The sequence below is a fragment of the Panthera tigris genome, chromosome C1 (genome assembly GCF_018350195.1).
Source record: "Panthera tigris isolate Pti1 chromosome C1, P.tigris_Pti1_mat1.1, whole genome shotgun sequence".
NCBI classification, from domain to species: Eukaryota; Metazoa; Chordata; class Mammalia; order Carnivora; family Felidae; genus Panthera; species Panthera tigris.
Window position 1 is genome coordinate 194,914,261 of NC_056667.1, and position 15,194 is coordinate 194,929,454.

Below are 15,194 nucleotides of genomic sequence, written 5' to 3' on the forward strand. Positions count from 1 at the left end.
CAGCTTCTTCCACCTTAAGTCAGTTTTGAAAGGTCTTATAATGTCTGTGGCTTGAGACTTTATAATTATGGCTGGCACCATTAATCTTGTAGCCTCTCTTTCTTATTATATCTGAGATTGAGACTGAGTTTCTGTTACAGATTGCTAGCCTGTAGCAGTCAGTTGGGGAGATGAGACATCACTGAGACAGATAACAAAGAAAAATGGGTAACAAGTTGGGGAAGATTAGGTAGCTCCATGGCACTGTATTAAACAAACTCTTTTGAGGTATCAGCCAGAAGTCTCATTTTACATCCCTACTATTATTTCATCCACCAAAGGGATTTAGCTGTGTGTGTGTGTGTGTGTGTGTGTGTGTGTGTGTGTGTATCTCCCTCAAGTCCTCACACTTAAAATAAAAACAACCACATTAACAAATAGGCATACTTCTAAAATGCCACCACAAGCCTAAGGAATGAAATGTGATTTTAAAATTGATGAAGGTTATAAGAAAGTGACCCAAAAGGCATTAGAGTAAGTAATAAGCCTAAAATGTCTTGATGTAAAATGTTTTCATTAATCTGCCTTTGAAGTTCACACACAAAAGCTAAAATTCAAGAATAATGGATTTATAACATATTTTTTGAAAAAAAAAAAGATTCCATCAACCAGGTATTTCAATGGCATTTCTTACTGATGTACTACTAGACTGATCTGGAAATTGAGTTATTTAAAGAAAAAGAGATAAATGATTTGCAAGCCCCTGCATATATATCTGTTGTATTCTATCACAAAATGATTTAGCCTTAAATATTAGCCTCACTACCTATCAATCTGCCCCTAGTTCTCTGTTTTCTAAAAAAATATATTGTTAGTCTTGTAACCATCTGAAATATAAACCTCAAGGTAGAATCAAAGTCCTTATGAACTAGCATATTAAAGAGTCATAATGCATTTTTATTATATAGTGGGAATTGTTCTAGGTGTCAAAATCCTTATGAACTAGCATATTAAAGAGTTAGACATAATGCATTTTTATTATATAGTGGCAATTGTTCTAGGTGATTTATTTCCCACGAAAACCTTAGGAGGAAAATGCTACTACAGATGAGGAAGCTGAGGACAGAGAAATTTAATAACTTGTTCAAGGTCACACAGAATGGGACAGGCCTGAAATAGTCCAGAGATCTGAGCCAGAATCCATGTTCTTCACCATCTGTTACTTTAACAGATATAAGAAAAGAACAGTCATGTGGGACAGAGAAGGACCGAACACACAAAATGAATTAAAATACTCATAGGCAGACAAACTTTATGTCAGAACAAATCCCTGTTTCTTACAGAATTAATACAAATACTGATAAGTTCAGTGGATTTTAGGAGGTAAAGAAAATGTTAGGCAATAATGTTAAATGAGATCATTAACACAGATACTTATTCAAAGTCACCTAGGGAATGACATACATGGAGTTAAAAAAAAAAAAGACTCAGGGTCACTTGCCAAAATCATTAATGCATGTGGGCAATGAGTAGTAGTTAGCAAATGACCTAAATGGGCAGGGTGGAGGGTATCATAGACAGATGCCAAGAACATTAAGAATGGGTGTCCTTAACCACACAGCTCCCCATGCCCACAAAATTATAGATGTATTTGCTTATAAATGATGATGCGAAGCTAAGAGAAGGCTGATCACAGTTCCCAGTTTTAGGCTATAATACAGAATAAGAAGTGTCTTCATAGTGTTTAATTATAAACACTAAAACTGATAACAACAAATATTTATGGAACACTTATGTGCTAGGCTGTTTTTAACATTTTCATGTATTATCCCAATTCACTGTAAGAAAAATGAAGGATAAAGGGGCTAAATTAGACAGAAGAAACTTTGAAGTCAAGATTAGAACTTATGTAGAATCCATATCCCGAACTCAACCACTAGGCTACCCTTTGAAGCAAAGAAACAGAAGGGTAACTGTGCAAAGACAATAAAGATGCAGGGGCTTTGCCCTGCAGTGGGGTCAGGCAAAAGGTTTTGGTAGGGAGGAAGACAAGAGGGGAAAGGAAGAACAATGAAATCTATGGTTTCTCTCTCTCTGATTGCCCATTTACATATTTTAAAGTAACGTATATTTATACTTATTGTAAGTTAATTCAGTAATAATGCAAATTAATCCTGAAATAATGTTTTGGGTCACCCCCTCCCCCATAAAATGTTTGTGTTTACTGTATGGATTAATAGAAATGATTGACTATTTCATGAGAATGTTACAAAACTGCATGACCTTAATTTATCTTTTTCTACTGAATCAAACCAAGCAGAGCTCTGTCAATTCTACAGCTCTAAGGACCCTTAGATATTTGTTTATTCTGCTAGAAATGCACAACAAATCTTTGCAATAAAATATTTGATATTTAAAATTATTCAACTTAATGAAATTTAGAAATGAAGTGATGGGTATCCAACACTCCGTCATTTGTAAAAACTTTTAGTTTTATCATTGACTTATTTTCTAGTAAAGCAAGTTTCTTTATCCTGAAAAATTCACTTTGGCATGTGGTAACTAGTAATAGTTAACTACTGACAAAGTAACTAGTAACTTGGCAAACAGGTAACTAGTTTAATGATGTATTCTCCTTCTTGAGTACAGTTTAAAATGATTCTATAGAAAAAGATTTTGAAAAAAACTACTAGATCAAAATTTTTATTTAATAAAGTATAAGGAGGGAGGAGAACTAAAGTGTGTGGGACATCTAATTTTGAGATGACTTTAACTTTGTGCATTTTTTAATCAAGCTTTAAAACATTTATTTCTATTATGCTTAAAGAAGAACTTTAAGAGAAATATTACTGCATAATTTCCTTTCCATCTTTTTTCTTCCTTGCATAGAAAGAGCACCTAGAATTTCCAAAAGAATCACCTCCAAATAGAACATAATGTGTTCTTGCCAGGCAGCAAAGAGTTAAATAAAGGTTGCATACGGCTACTTGCAATAATCTAGACATGAAAGATTGAAAAGTGGATTAGCAGCTTGACCTCCTTATTCATCTTTCCCCAGCTACCTGTGGAGATACCAATTCCCCTGCTCTGACTCTCCAGTGTAACCATCTTTTCTCCGAACTTTGAAATAAAAATGGCTTAGCAGGAGGACACCAATAAGAGAGGGAGGACATATGTAAAACTTCTTTGGAAATGTTACTGACTGGGAAACTGGAATAGACGATTTTCAGTTCCTTGTAAACGTCTTCCTTTCACTTCCTAGCTTCTCTAAGTGATGACAAATTATAGAAGGAAAAGAAAAATAGTAAGCTCTTTAAATTTTACTTAATTGTGTAACTAAGTTCCACAAAACCACTTCCATTAGTAAATGGGAATAAATATGTGAATGGTAATCAAACCTATGAATGAGCATTGCAAAACAAGCCACAGACACATGCATAATCACTCTTAACCCATTTTAAAGTAAACGAACAAGAGAAAAATAGAAGAGGGTGATATTGAATGGATTCAGCATCATTTTCATTCAATTTTACATAGCTGCTTTAAACACCAAATATAAAATCAGGGTTTTATGTTCACAAAGTCAGCTATGGAATGATTTCACTCATATGTAGAATTTAAGAAACAAAGCAAATGAGTAAAGGGGGAAAAAGAGAGAGAGGCAAACCGAGAAACAGACTTTATAGAGAACAAAGTGGTGGATACCAGATGGGACATGGGTGGGGGGGTGGGCTAGACAGGTGGTGGGGATTAAGGAGGGTACTTGTGATGAGCACTTGGTAATGTATGGAAATGCTAAATTATTATAGTATACACCTGAAACTAATAGGACACTGTATGTTAACTAATTGGAATTAAAATTAAAAAAAATCAACTATGGAATGTTTTACAAATCTCTTTTACATTAATCAGATACTTGTTATTTGAATCAATGAGTCTCTTCCTTTGTGAAAATTTAAGTCAGTTTTACCAATCTATCATTTCAACACCTACAGCTAATTCTGCCAGGTTTAGAATTATTTGCACAGCCTCATACAGCAGGATGACTTAAAACTCTGGGGGTACCTGGGTGACTCAGTCATTTGAGGCTCCGACTCTTGATTTTGGCTCAAGTCATGATCACAAGGTCATAGGACTGAGCCCCACATTGAGCCCCCTGTTGGGATCTGTGCTAAGCATGCAATCTGCTTAAGATTCTCTCTCTCTCTCTCTCTCTCTCTCTCTCTCTCTCTCTCTCTCTCTCTATCTCAACATATCTCAAAATTTACCATCTTAACCATTTTTTTTAAAGTTTATTTATTTTGAGAAATAGAGAGAGGGAGGGGCAGAGAGAGAGAAAGAGAGGGAATCCTAAGTACAGAGCCAGACAAAGGCTCAATCCCACAAGCTATGAGATCATGACCTGAGCTGAAATCAAGAGCTGGACACTCAACCAACTGAGCCACCCAGCACCCCTCACGTTAACCACTTTAGTTGTACAGTTCAGTAGTAGTTACTGTATTCACATTATTTTTGCAACAGTCAACACCATCTATTCCAATAACTCTTTTCGTCTTCTAAAACTAAAATAATTTACTTATTAACAGAATCTCCCCATTCTCCCCTCCCTCTCTAGCCCCTTAAAATCACCACTGTTTTCTATCTTTATGATTTTGACTACTCTAAGTATCACATATAAGTGAAATCATACAGCATTTGTCTCTTTATGACTGGATTGTTTTACTTAGTATACTGCCCTCAAAGTTCATCCATGTTGAACATTCTTGGCATAATGCCAGAATTTTTCTTCCTTTTTAAGGCATAATAATATTCCACTGCATGTATATATCACATTTTGCATATCCATTCATCCATCCATAAACATTTTGAAAACATTTGTTTTGATTAGATTATGTGGACTAGATTTCTTTGATTGCCATCCAATTTAAACAGTGTGTGTAGCTCTTATTACTTTTTTTTCAAAGTGTGTAACTGAAAGATGCCTTCCAGTTACAAGAATCTCCAATTCCCAAAACTCACCATTTCAAAAAAATGTTAGGAGTTACACTTTCAAAGAAAATCTGATAATTATGATTCCTTGGCCTTTCTCCATTCTGTCTGAACAGTGTGAAAACTTTCTTCATAATACCAGCAATTTTTATTTAAGTAATGGTATATATTTTCAATTAAAATTCATATAGTGAAAAGTCTTATTAAAATTTGTTCTAAAATAAGCTTCAGAGAAACAACAAAATATGAAGGCTGTCCCTAACTGGACAATTTGAACCCCATGACCTTCTATTTACGAAATTTTAATCTCTTCAACATTCAGTAGAAGACAACGAGTTCTTATTACTAAAAATTTGAGACACCAAGGCTCTGATTGTTCCTAAATATGACTCTTAATACCTACCTTACAGAATTTCTTCAAGAATTAGAAATAAGATTCTGTAAGTGCCTATGATCCATAAGGCCTAGAAGGTCACAGGTGCTTAGAGCATTGTGATTGCTATTGTTGCAATTAGTGACAAAAATCTCACATGACAGAGAGCTACATATTCTCTAAGAGGGGACCATACATTTGTCAGTTGGCTCATTTGCAGCAAACTCATCATATGTTCTCTGGCAATTTTGAATCTGCATGTGGTCTGAAATACAGACTTTTCTAATTATTTTATTAGCATAGACATCCTCTACCAAGCCAGTGCTACCTATACTTGTACCCAGATTCAACTGGAGAATTTTGACGATGGGTAGATTCCCATCCCTGAACCAGACTTACTGAAGGAGAATCTCTGGGAGTAGATTCTGATGCATGTCCAACTTTGGAAACTCTTAATCTACTTATTTCTGGACATAGAGAATGTTGTTCTTTTCTAATGCCACACAATACTTCTACTGTCACTTTACATAATAATTTTTCTTCCAACAGGCTGTGGTCATAAAGATTTATTTGAAGGTAGAAAACTAAACCTTCTTAAGAGTTAGAGCAGTATGTCTGTGGGGTACAGAGAGTTTGATCTTTGAGGTGGAAACAGTTCACTCGGAGAGGGACCATTTGATTAAGTCTTTTAGTCAAATAAAGGTAACATCTATCCAACATTCTTGAGGAAATCTTTAGTGCAAGAAGTTAACATGAATGCAGAACCTAAGGGATACTATATAATAATGTAAATGACAAATGTTAGCAGAATATGACCCTGAAGAGTCAGATATTTTCCCTGTATACATTCTGTGTTAAATTGCCCTGTTCTTAAATAGTTTGTTCTTTATTGAGTTGTGTGTGTATATGTGTGTTTTATTCAGCATTTACCTGGAGGAGACAAGGGGCAAAACCAGTTCATACCATGCATGATGTGTAAGCTTAATTTTCTCTTTGCATTGTCATAGAGAGAAATGATCCGCACTGGACTGGGCAGAGCCCAGCCTTTACCTCTACAGGATTCTGATGTTCACACATGGCAGCAGTGTATACAACAGACTGTCAGATTTTCTAGAATTTTCAGACCTTGTTGTTGAATATAGCCATTACTAAATATTAAATTACATAAACCCACAGTTAAATTTTATTGAAACAAAGGTAATAAATATAAACTTAAAATTCACTATTTCCTGATTAGTTATTTACATGATTACACAATTACATGATTAATTATTTACATGATTGAGTTTATTTACATCTGTTGAATCTATGTGGTGGAAACACTACATAATGGTATACTCACTGGGCATCTCTTCCAAAATCTACATCGATTGCTTAAAAGGGAGAATGTTAAGAATGTTTACACCATGGAAATTAGCAACTCCTTAAATTGGGGTGTTACTCCTCTACTTTTTGAAAAGTTGTTATTAAACATTTACTAGCACTCCACCGACATGGTATTATTTTAGACTGAAGAAGCACTGCTTTGGGAAATGCACTATTAAAACTTTTCTAAGGAAGCCACGCTATGTATATTCTCTGTTTGAAGTGAGCATTTCCTTATGTACAAACTGATGTTTCCTCTAGTTTAAAAGCAGAGAATGAAATGAGCCTCTGCCTTGAGAAGGGAAAAAAGGCTAGGGGGAAACAAAGGAGTCAATCCTTAAGGTTTGGAAATGGTGCGAAGGTCTCAGTAGTGAGGAATATCCTGACTTCATAAGCAGGAACACAAAGTCAAGTTTGGTCTTCTCTGCAACCCCCCACCAAATAACCATTATTATTATTAACAAATGCTAATGACTAGTCTCATTTATGCTTTGAGGAAATTGGGAATGCAGTGGGTCTTAAGAGCAGCTAAGGGAGAGCCAAGCACAGTTGTGTGGTTATTGGAATCATTGGTAGCAGAGGCTGGAGTTGGCAGTAAGAGGATAAGGGCAGAGAAGAGAGGCTATGGAATTTGTCCCAGATTTTAGGTGGTTTATATGTAAAAGGAAAGTAGAAATTAATTTATAATCACAAACTTTGAGACCAATGTATATCTATGTAAGTATGTGGATGTGTGTGGATACATATACTTTATGTATATATTTATTATGTACAAACACCTATATATATATATATATATATGTATATATATATATATACATATATACATATATACATATATATATAGGGACTGAGCTGAGCTAAGAAAGGTATATTATGGGAAAAATCTTCTGTTCTGCCTCTTGGGGTTGAGGTACTGACTTCTTTAATTGTATATATAACACCTAATTAAAATTTTGATTTTAGAGGAAGCTATTCCATATGATGAAAATAAAGATCTGTCATGAAAAATCTATTCAAAAAGTAAAGCAATGCACTTTTACCCTAAGAAGCTAAGGAACACAACAAAAAACAAAAAAACAACCAAACAAATAAAAACCAAGCTAGCAGGTATGCTGTGCTTCCATCTTATAATGAATTTTCTTACATAAAATTTATCCTGGAGTGAGTTTCAGTCAACCTGGAAATTGTCTTTCTATAAATGTATCAATAAAGGCCTTCTCTGATATGGGTCCTTGACAAGTCCTAACTCTTTCATTTACAGTATTGAAAAACTTTTTCATTTACAGTATTAAAAGAGCAAGCTACCACTTGCTTTTATATTTTAAATACATTCCTAAATTATTTCGTTCTTATTGCCAATATTTTGTTTAGAATAATTGATTTAAATTCGTAAAGTATCTTTAAGTCTTTTGTTTTTTGTTTTATTAGATTCCTGAAGAATTTATTTTATAAATTATTTTGAAAACAAATCTTTTAGGTTTATATGAGTTCATTTATCTTTTCTGGTTTTCACATTTTTCTATTTCTATCATTAAAACTTTTTTAAAAATCATTTAAAACAGTGCACATGACTTATTTCAATAAAATGCATTTATGTAAAAGTGGATCTGTGCATATATAATACATGGAAACTGAAGCTGTACTGAATTGCACCATGGATAATTTTTCTTGCTATTTTTGTTTTCTACTCTACCACAAAATTCCAGGCTTAGAAGAATGCATCTATTTTATATAAACATTTTAAGATTGAAGGAGTAACAGAAGTTGATAAATTAAAATCAGGTTTAATTCTACTGTATCTTGATATTTAATTATTTTCTAGTTCAAGACAGTTTACGTACATGGGACACAGCACTCAGTATTAGTTAGGAGTGGGCAGTCATTAGGATGGGGGAGAGTCATTAAAAGAAAAAATATAGTTTTAAGTGTTACTAATTTTTTTTTAAGTTTTACTAATGGTTTTAAAGCAGGTAGATTATCTGGCTTAAACAAACAGAATTATGGGGCACCTGGGTGGCTCAGTCGGTTAAGCGGCCGACTTCGGCTCAGGTCATGATCTCATGGTGCGTGAGTTCGAGCCCCGTGTCGGGCTCTGTGCTGACAGCTCAGAGCCTGGAGCCTGTTTCAAATTCTGTGTCTCCCTCTCTCTGACCCTCCCCCGTTGATGCTCTGTCTCTCTCTGTCTCAAAAATAAATAAACATTAAAAAAATTAAACAAAAAACCAAAAAAACAAATGGAATTATGTTAATAAATATAATGCTTTTATGAATTTGCCAATTCCCCCACATTTGTACCTCTGTCATAGGTGATGCAGGTATCCCACACTTTCCAAAAGTTCACAATAGGCCACTTCACTTTTGTGAAGACCTACATTAGTACTTGTTTTATTATCCGAAAGAAATGGAAGAGGATTTTCACTTTCACAAAAAAAGGCATTGCTGCACTAACACTGGTCTTTTGGAAAAGCGAGCAACATAATATAACCTTTTGGACAGTGGGGGACACTCTTTACTTTAGGCCATTTTGGTTTGAAAAGTTTCATAGGAGCTTTCTACTTCTGCACAGTGGGGGACACCTGTATTTGGTTTTGGAAAGCAATTTGAGAATGAGTGGTACATCTGGTGTAAGCTAAAGAAAAGATTGTAGGATCTGGAACATCCGAGGTTTCTTCTTTTTGGTGCCTCAGTGAGCTCAGGCTATAAAATACTGTATTCTGCTTAGACACATGAGAAACAGAAACAAAATAAAATGTTAACTAATATATAATAAAAATGTAACTCACATGTTATAAAATTATTTCTGTCCACATATGGTTAATTCCTATGGAAACACAAATCATAACTGGAAGTCGCTTTCTTCCTTTATCATAAGAAATAGCTCAGATTTTAACACACAGCAAATTATTTATTCCTCATAATAGTCCTATGAAGTTGATATATTAGTTTCTGGCCAAAAACCTATGCGTGATCTTTCAAGCCTGACCACAGGCTTACCCTGGCAGGTCTCACAACAGAAAGCTGCCCTATCCACACCAGAGTTGGTACACAGCTAATGCACTGTGGTCTCTGAATTCAGGGCAAACTCAGGGTTTCCTAACGAGCCATGCTCTTAAGCATAGCTACATTTCTAGATCAGTTGCCTCCATTGGATGCCTCCATTTATCCAACGTCTTTGACAGAGGCTCTCCTCAGGTGCCTTTGCTGGAAAGTCCTTACACGGGCCGGAGGGAACATTTAAGATGCTTTTTCTTTACTCTGATTCACTACTCAGAACTTTTCCACTCAGCTTTTTTTCTGCTGCCTCAAACCTACCCTCTGGCTTCTAGATCCATAAAACTTTAGGAGCTTTTGTTTGGGGCTCCCTCAGCAGTGAGACAATTCCCCTTGTCTGTGCTGACCAGTCTGATCCACCTGACCCTGACCTGGAGCTGTTCCATGGGGAAAAATGGACAGTGGAAGACCTGGTGCTTTCTCCAGTTTAGCCACTTGCTTATGCTACTGCAATAGGGGACTGAAAGGTTGACTGTTACCTTCTTATTGGTTCTTTGTCTTAATCGACCACCCTGAAACCTACCAGCTCAGCTCAGCTCTTGACACTCGTATTTAATAGATGCAAAAATGGAGGTACTGAGAGCACAAGTGACTTGCCCGAGGTCACTTGGGCAGTGCAAGGTTCCCAACAAGTCCATTTGGAGCCATTCCCTTAACCACACAATTTTCTTCCAGACAAATATTATTGTCTATTTTTCCATATTCATGTTCTGATATACTCTCATTTGCTTAATTTTTCTAGGGCAACTAATTTCCATCATTTCGACATTCTGTGGTGATGGGAGTTATTAGAAGTACTCCAAGTAAGTGAAACGTCATTTACTATTAATTAGTTTGTTTGTTTGTTTGTTTAGCTCTGAAGGTAGTTTATTTAATAAGCCCTGTTGACAAACCTATCCAAGACTGTTAGAATGTTAGGTACGTCTTGCTAGGGATTCCTATAATAAAAAAGATACTCTCTCCCTTACTTTGCTGAAATTTATGTCAACATACCTCAAGTATTTTTGGAAAATACAATTTGGTTGTAATTACTCCTAAATCTCATATTTTTAAAGGATTGGTATTATTTAAAAATTTCTTTTCTAGACACTCAAACCTTTCCTTCATTATTCCAATTATAGTGCAAAGGTTATGTTGCTAAAGGTTATGTTGAAAAAAAGCCAGGTTTCTCTTGAAAAGATTTTGCTTTTTTACATTAAGAATTGGTACTATACAAAAAGACCAAAGCTTTATTGAAAAATAATTTACAAAATATCACTGAAGAATCAAATATTCTTAAATTCTTGGTCAAAATTGTGTGATTTGTGGATTTACCAGCCCTACACAAATTAGGTTCTTTACACCAAAGGAAAAGTACACATATATATATGTCTTATATACATATATATATATGTGTCATATATATATATATATATATATATATCATATATATATGTGTATATATATATATATGACACATATATGTCTTATAAATATAATAAAATATACATATAACATAAATATAATATAAATAGTATAACATATATAGTTATAAATTCTATTTATTTATTTATTTATTTATTTATTTATTTATTTATATTTTGAGAGAGAGAGAGAGAGAGCACAAGCAGGGGAGAAGCACAGAAAGAGAGAGAGAGATAATCTCAGCCAGGCTCTGCATTCTTAGCACAGAGCCTAATACAGGCTTGATCTCACAAATGGTGAGATCATGATGTGAGCCAAAATCAAGAGTTGGACTTTTAACCAACTGAACCATCAGGCACCCCCATAATTATATAGTTTTAAATTAAATTAAGCACACAGATGTAGGTTGCCATTTTTACCTGAAAAAGACTTAAAATGAATAAGCTACGTATCTATGGATTATAACTTTTACTTCACATCCATTCTTGTACATATGATGAACAGAAGAAATTATTACTTAGATTCATCTGATTTTCTGATTATGAATTGATTGTTTCATTTAGTTATCCATTTATTCAGTATAAAACTTTTATCCATCCATTATGTGCTAAAACAGAGGACAAAATGATGACCTGAGCCTTGTCCTATAGGACTTTCATTTTAGAGTGAGACAGAATGGAAGGATTTAGCCCTGCTCTTTATGCAGTTATGTGGGAAAAGTTACCTAATCCAGCCTGTAGAAGAGAACACTTCTTAGAAGGGGTAACAATTGATAAGTGTGATGCGTATAAGCAAAATTTAGTCTGGCAGACAGAAAAGCAAAGGCAGTACAGACAAAGAAATTATAAGAACTCATTCCATTGAGGGGAGAAATAAGCAGGAATCTGCTAAAATCTCCAAGCCTCTGGTTTTATTAAGAACTGACCCCACATTAGTCAGTTGCAGTGACAGGGTTTTTAGACAGGGTCATAGTTAGATACCCATTAAACAGTGCTCTTGGTAGCACTTTCTCAGGTGGATTTGTCAAAATTGGGGGCAAGGAGAATAGTTAAAGACAGGTGGCCTCTTAACGAGGAGGCCTGGGGCCCCTAAAGGGCTTATGCATGGAATTTAGGAGGTCCATGAACATGAATGAGGAATTGTCACATTATTATTCACATTAATCTCTTATTAAATATATGATTTTCATCAATTATAAATATAAGGTCCTGATAATATGGGCAGTGCCAACCACACTGCGACCAATAGAAACTAAAGATGCATTCATACTCTATTCTGGTACTTAGCAGTATCATAAAAGCTCCCTTTCTTTCTTTCTTTCTTTCTTTCTTTCTTTCTTTCTTTCTTTCTTCCTTTCTTTCTTCTTGCTTGCTTTTTCTTTCTTTACCTCTTTCTCTATTTTTAATTATAGTAAAAACAGACAACATAACATCTACTCTCATAACCATTTTTAAGTGTGCAACTCAGTAGTGTTAAGTATATTTACATTGTTGTGCAATAGATCTACAAAACTTTTTCATCTTACAACACTGAAACTCTATACTCATTAAACAGAAATTCCCCATTTCCCAATTCTCCCAGCTCCTGGTAACCACCATTCTTCTTTCAGTTTGTATGAATTTGACTACTTTAGATACCTCATATAAGTGGACATACAGTCTTTTTGTGACTGGCTTATTTTGCATAGCCAAATGTCATCAAGGTTCACCCATGTTGTAACATGTCATAATTTTCTTACTTTTTTAAGGCTGAATAATGTTCCAATGTGTGTGTATACACACACACACACACACACACGCCGCATTTTGTTCATGCATTCTTTCATTAGTGAACATTGGGGTGCTACTATAAATATGCATGTGCAAATATTGCTCTGAGACTGCTTTCAATTCTTTACATATATACCAAGAAGTAGAGTTGCTGGATAATATAGTAGTTCTATTTTTCATTTTTGAGGAACTACCATACTATTTTCCATTGCTATTTTACAACTTTAAAATCCCACCAACAGTGTACAGAGGTTTCAGATTCTTCAAACATCTTCACCAAGACTTGTCACTTTCTACTATTTTGATAATAGTCATTCTAATGGGTATAATGTGATATCTCATGGTTATGATTTAGATTTCAAATCAATGTGATATTGAACATCTTTCCATATTGTTGTTGGCCATTTGTATATCATCTTTGGAGAAATGCTATTTCAACTGCATGCCCATTTCTGAACCAGGTTGTTTTTGTTACTGAGTTGTAAAAGTTCTTTATATATTCTGGATATTAACCCCTTATCAAATATATAACTTGTAAATTTTTCTCCCATTCTGTAAGTTGCCTTTGACTTTGTTGATTGCATCCTTTGATGCGCAGAAGTTTTTAAGTTTTATGTAGCCCCGTTTTTTTCTATTTTGCTTTTGTTGTCTTTGCTTTTGGTGGCAGCTGTAAGAATCATTGTCAAATTCAATGCCATGAAGCTTTTCCTCTATGTTTTCTTCTAGGATTTTTATGGTTTATGGTCTTATGTTTAGGTCTTTAATTCATTTTGAGTTAATTTCTTATATATAGTGTCAGGTAAAAGTCTTACTTCAATACTGTACATGGGAATATCCAATTTTTCCAACACCACTTGTTAAAGTGACTGTCCTTTTTAAAGTAATATTTAGGCCTATCACTGCTTCACAACTACATTGCTTGTTAATCCTGCTGTTAGAATTTTTTTTATTTAATGTACTAATGAAGAAGCATATTACCATATCACATATTTATTTTTAAGTATGTTGATAAATGTGTTTCAGTATAATTCATTTCCCTTGTATGTAATACTTTAAAATGTATTTTATAAACATATTGGTTTTATGCATTTATGATATATAATGTTTATTCTTTGCCTATTTATTAGTTTAAACATATTGTAAGAAGGGAGCTATTGATTTCACCAGACTACACAGGGTTTGTAGCCTCAAAACTTATTAAGAATTCAGATTGTTTCAGTAACTCAGACAATGGATGAAGTCTAAACTAGAGCAATGGCAATAAGAAACACGTAAAATCAAGAAATAGACAAATTCAGTATGATTTAATGATTAAATCAATGCCATGACCAATGAGCAGACGAAGTCCATGATGACCACCAGATTTTTAACTTGGGTGGTATGTAGTTCTGGGAGTCATCAGTGCAGAAGTTTGCATTTAAAACCATGAGAGTATCTGTCATCACCCATAGGGAGAAGGTAGAGGAAAAAATAGGCTACGTTGAAACCAATATTCAAAGATTAGCCAATTCTAATTATCAGCTATGGTGTCATGCAATATATTTAATGTATCAACAAATAAAACTAGTATGTAAAGAATAAAACTTCAACAAGCATTTGGTGGTTAATTGTAAAGGACCATTTGTTATGACTCTACTCTGCATTTGTAATTTTTGCACCTGCAATTATTTGCATGCAAGACAAATGCAGCTACAGTTGCCTAATTACAGGCACAACCATCCAAAATTGCCCACAAACAATAGCACAAAGATATGCCATCTGTGAAAGTGCAGGAACCCCCCAGACCTTTCCTGTTCTGCATCCTGTAAGGCTTCCCTGTGGCTTCTGTCTTGCCTGGGTTTCATTCTTTCCTGATCTCATACATGCAATTATAGGCTGGCCACTCTAATAAGCGAAGAGTCAGTAGGCCTTTCCTCTTCCCCAACCATTATGCTTCTTGCCCCCCTCCAAATATACAAAATGTACCATAGTATGAGCAGACTGAAAACAGAAGCCATTTCTAAAGCACATTATTTGTCTTGTTAGTATGAATAGATTCAATTTTTTATTCACACGTAATTGTACAAGGTAGGCAACTTGAACACTATAAAGATGAAATCTCATATAAATTTCTGCTCAAAAGTGACAAGAAAATTATTTTACTCTACTTTAAAAAAAGTTTTAGCCATTATTAAAAACACAGCTGTCAGTTTGGATCAAATATATTCCTATTTCCCCATTATATTATTAGGACAATCATGAAATTTAATAATTGTCCCTCG

The 15,194-nt window shown here is 34.5% G+C and overlaps 1 protein-coding gene across 1 annotated transcript in view; it reads right to left on the reverse strand.

Annotated features, from left to right (window-relative positions):
- The window catches only part of ERBB4 (erb-b2 receptor tyrosine kinase 4), a 710,253-nt gene that overhangs the window by 359,564 nt on the left and 335,495 nt on the right, over positions 1–15,194 (reverse strand). The gene's annotated exons all lie outside the window — the stretch shown is intronic.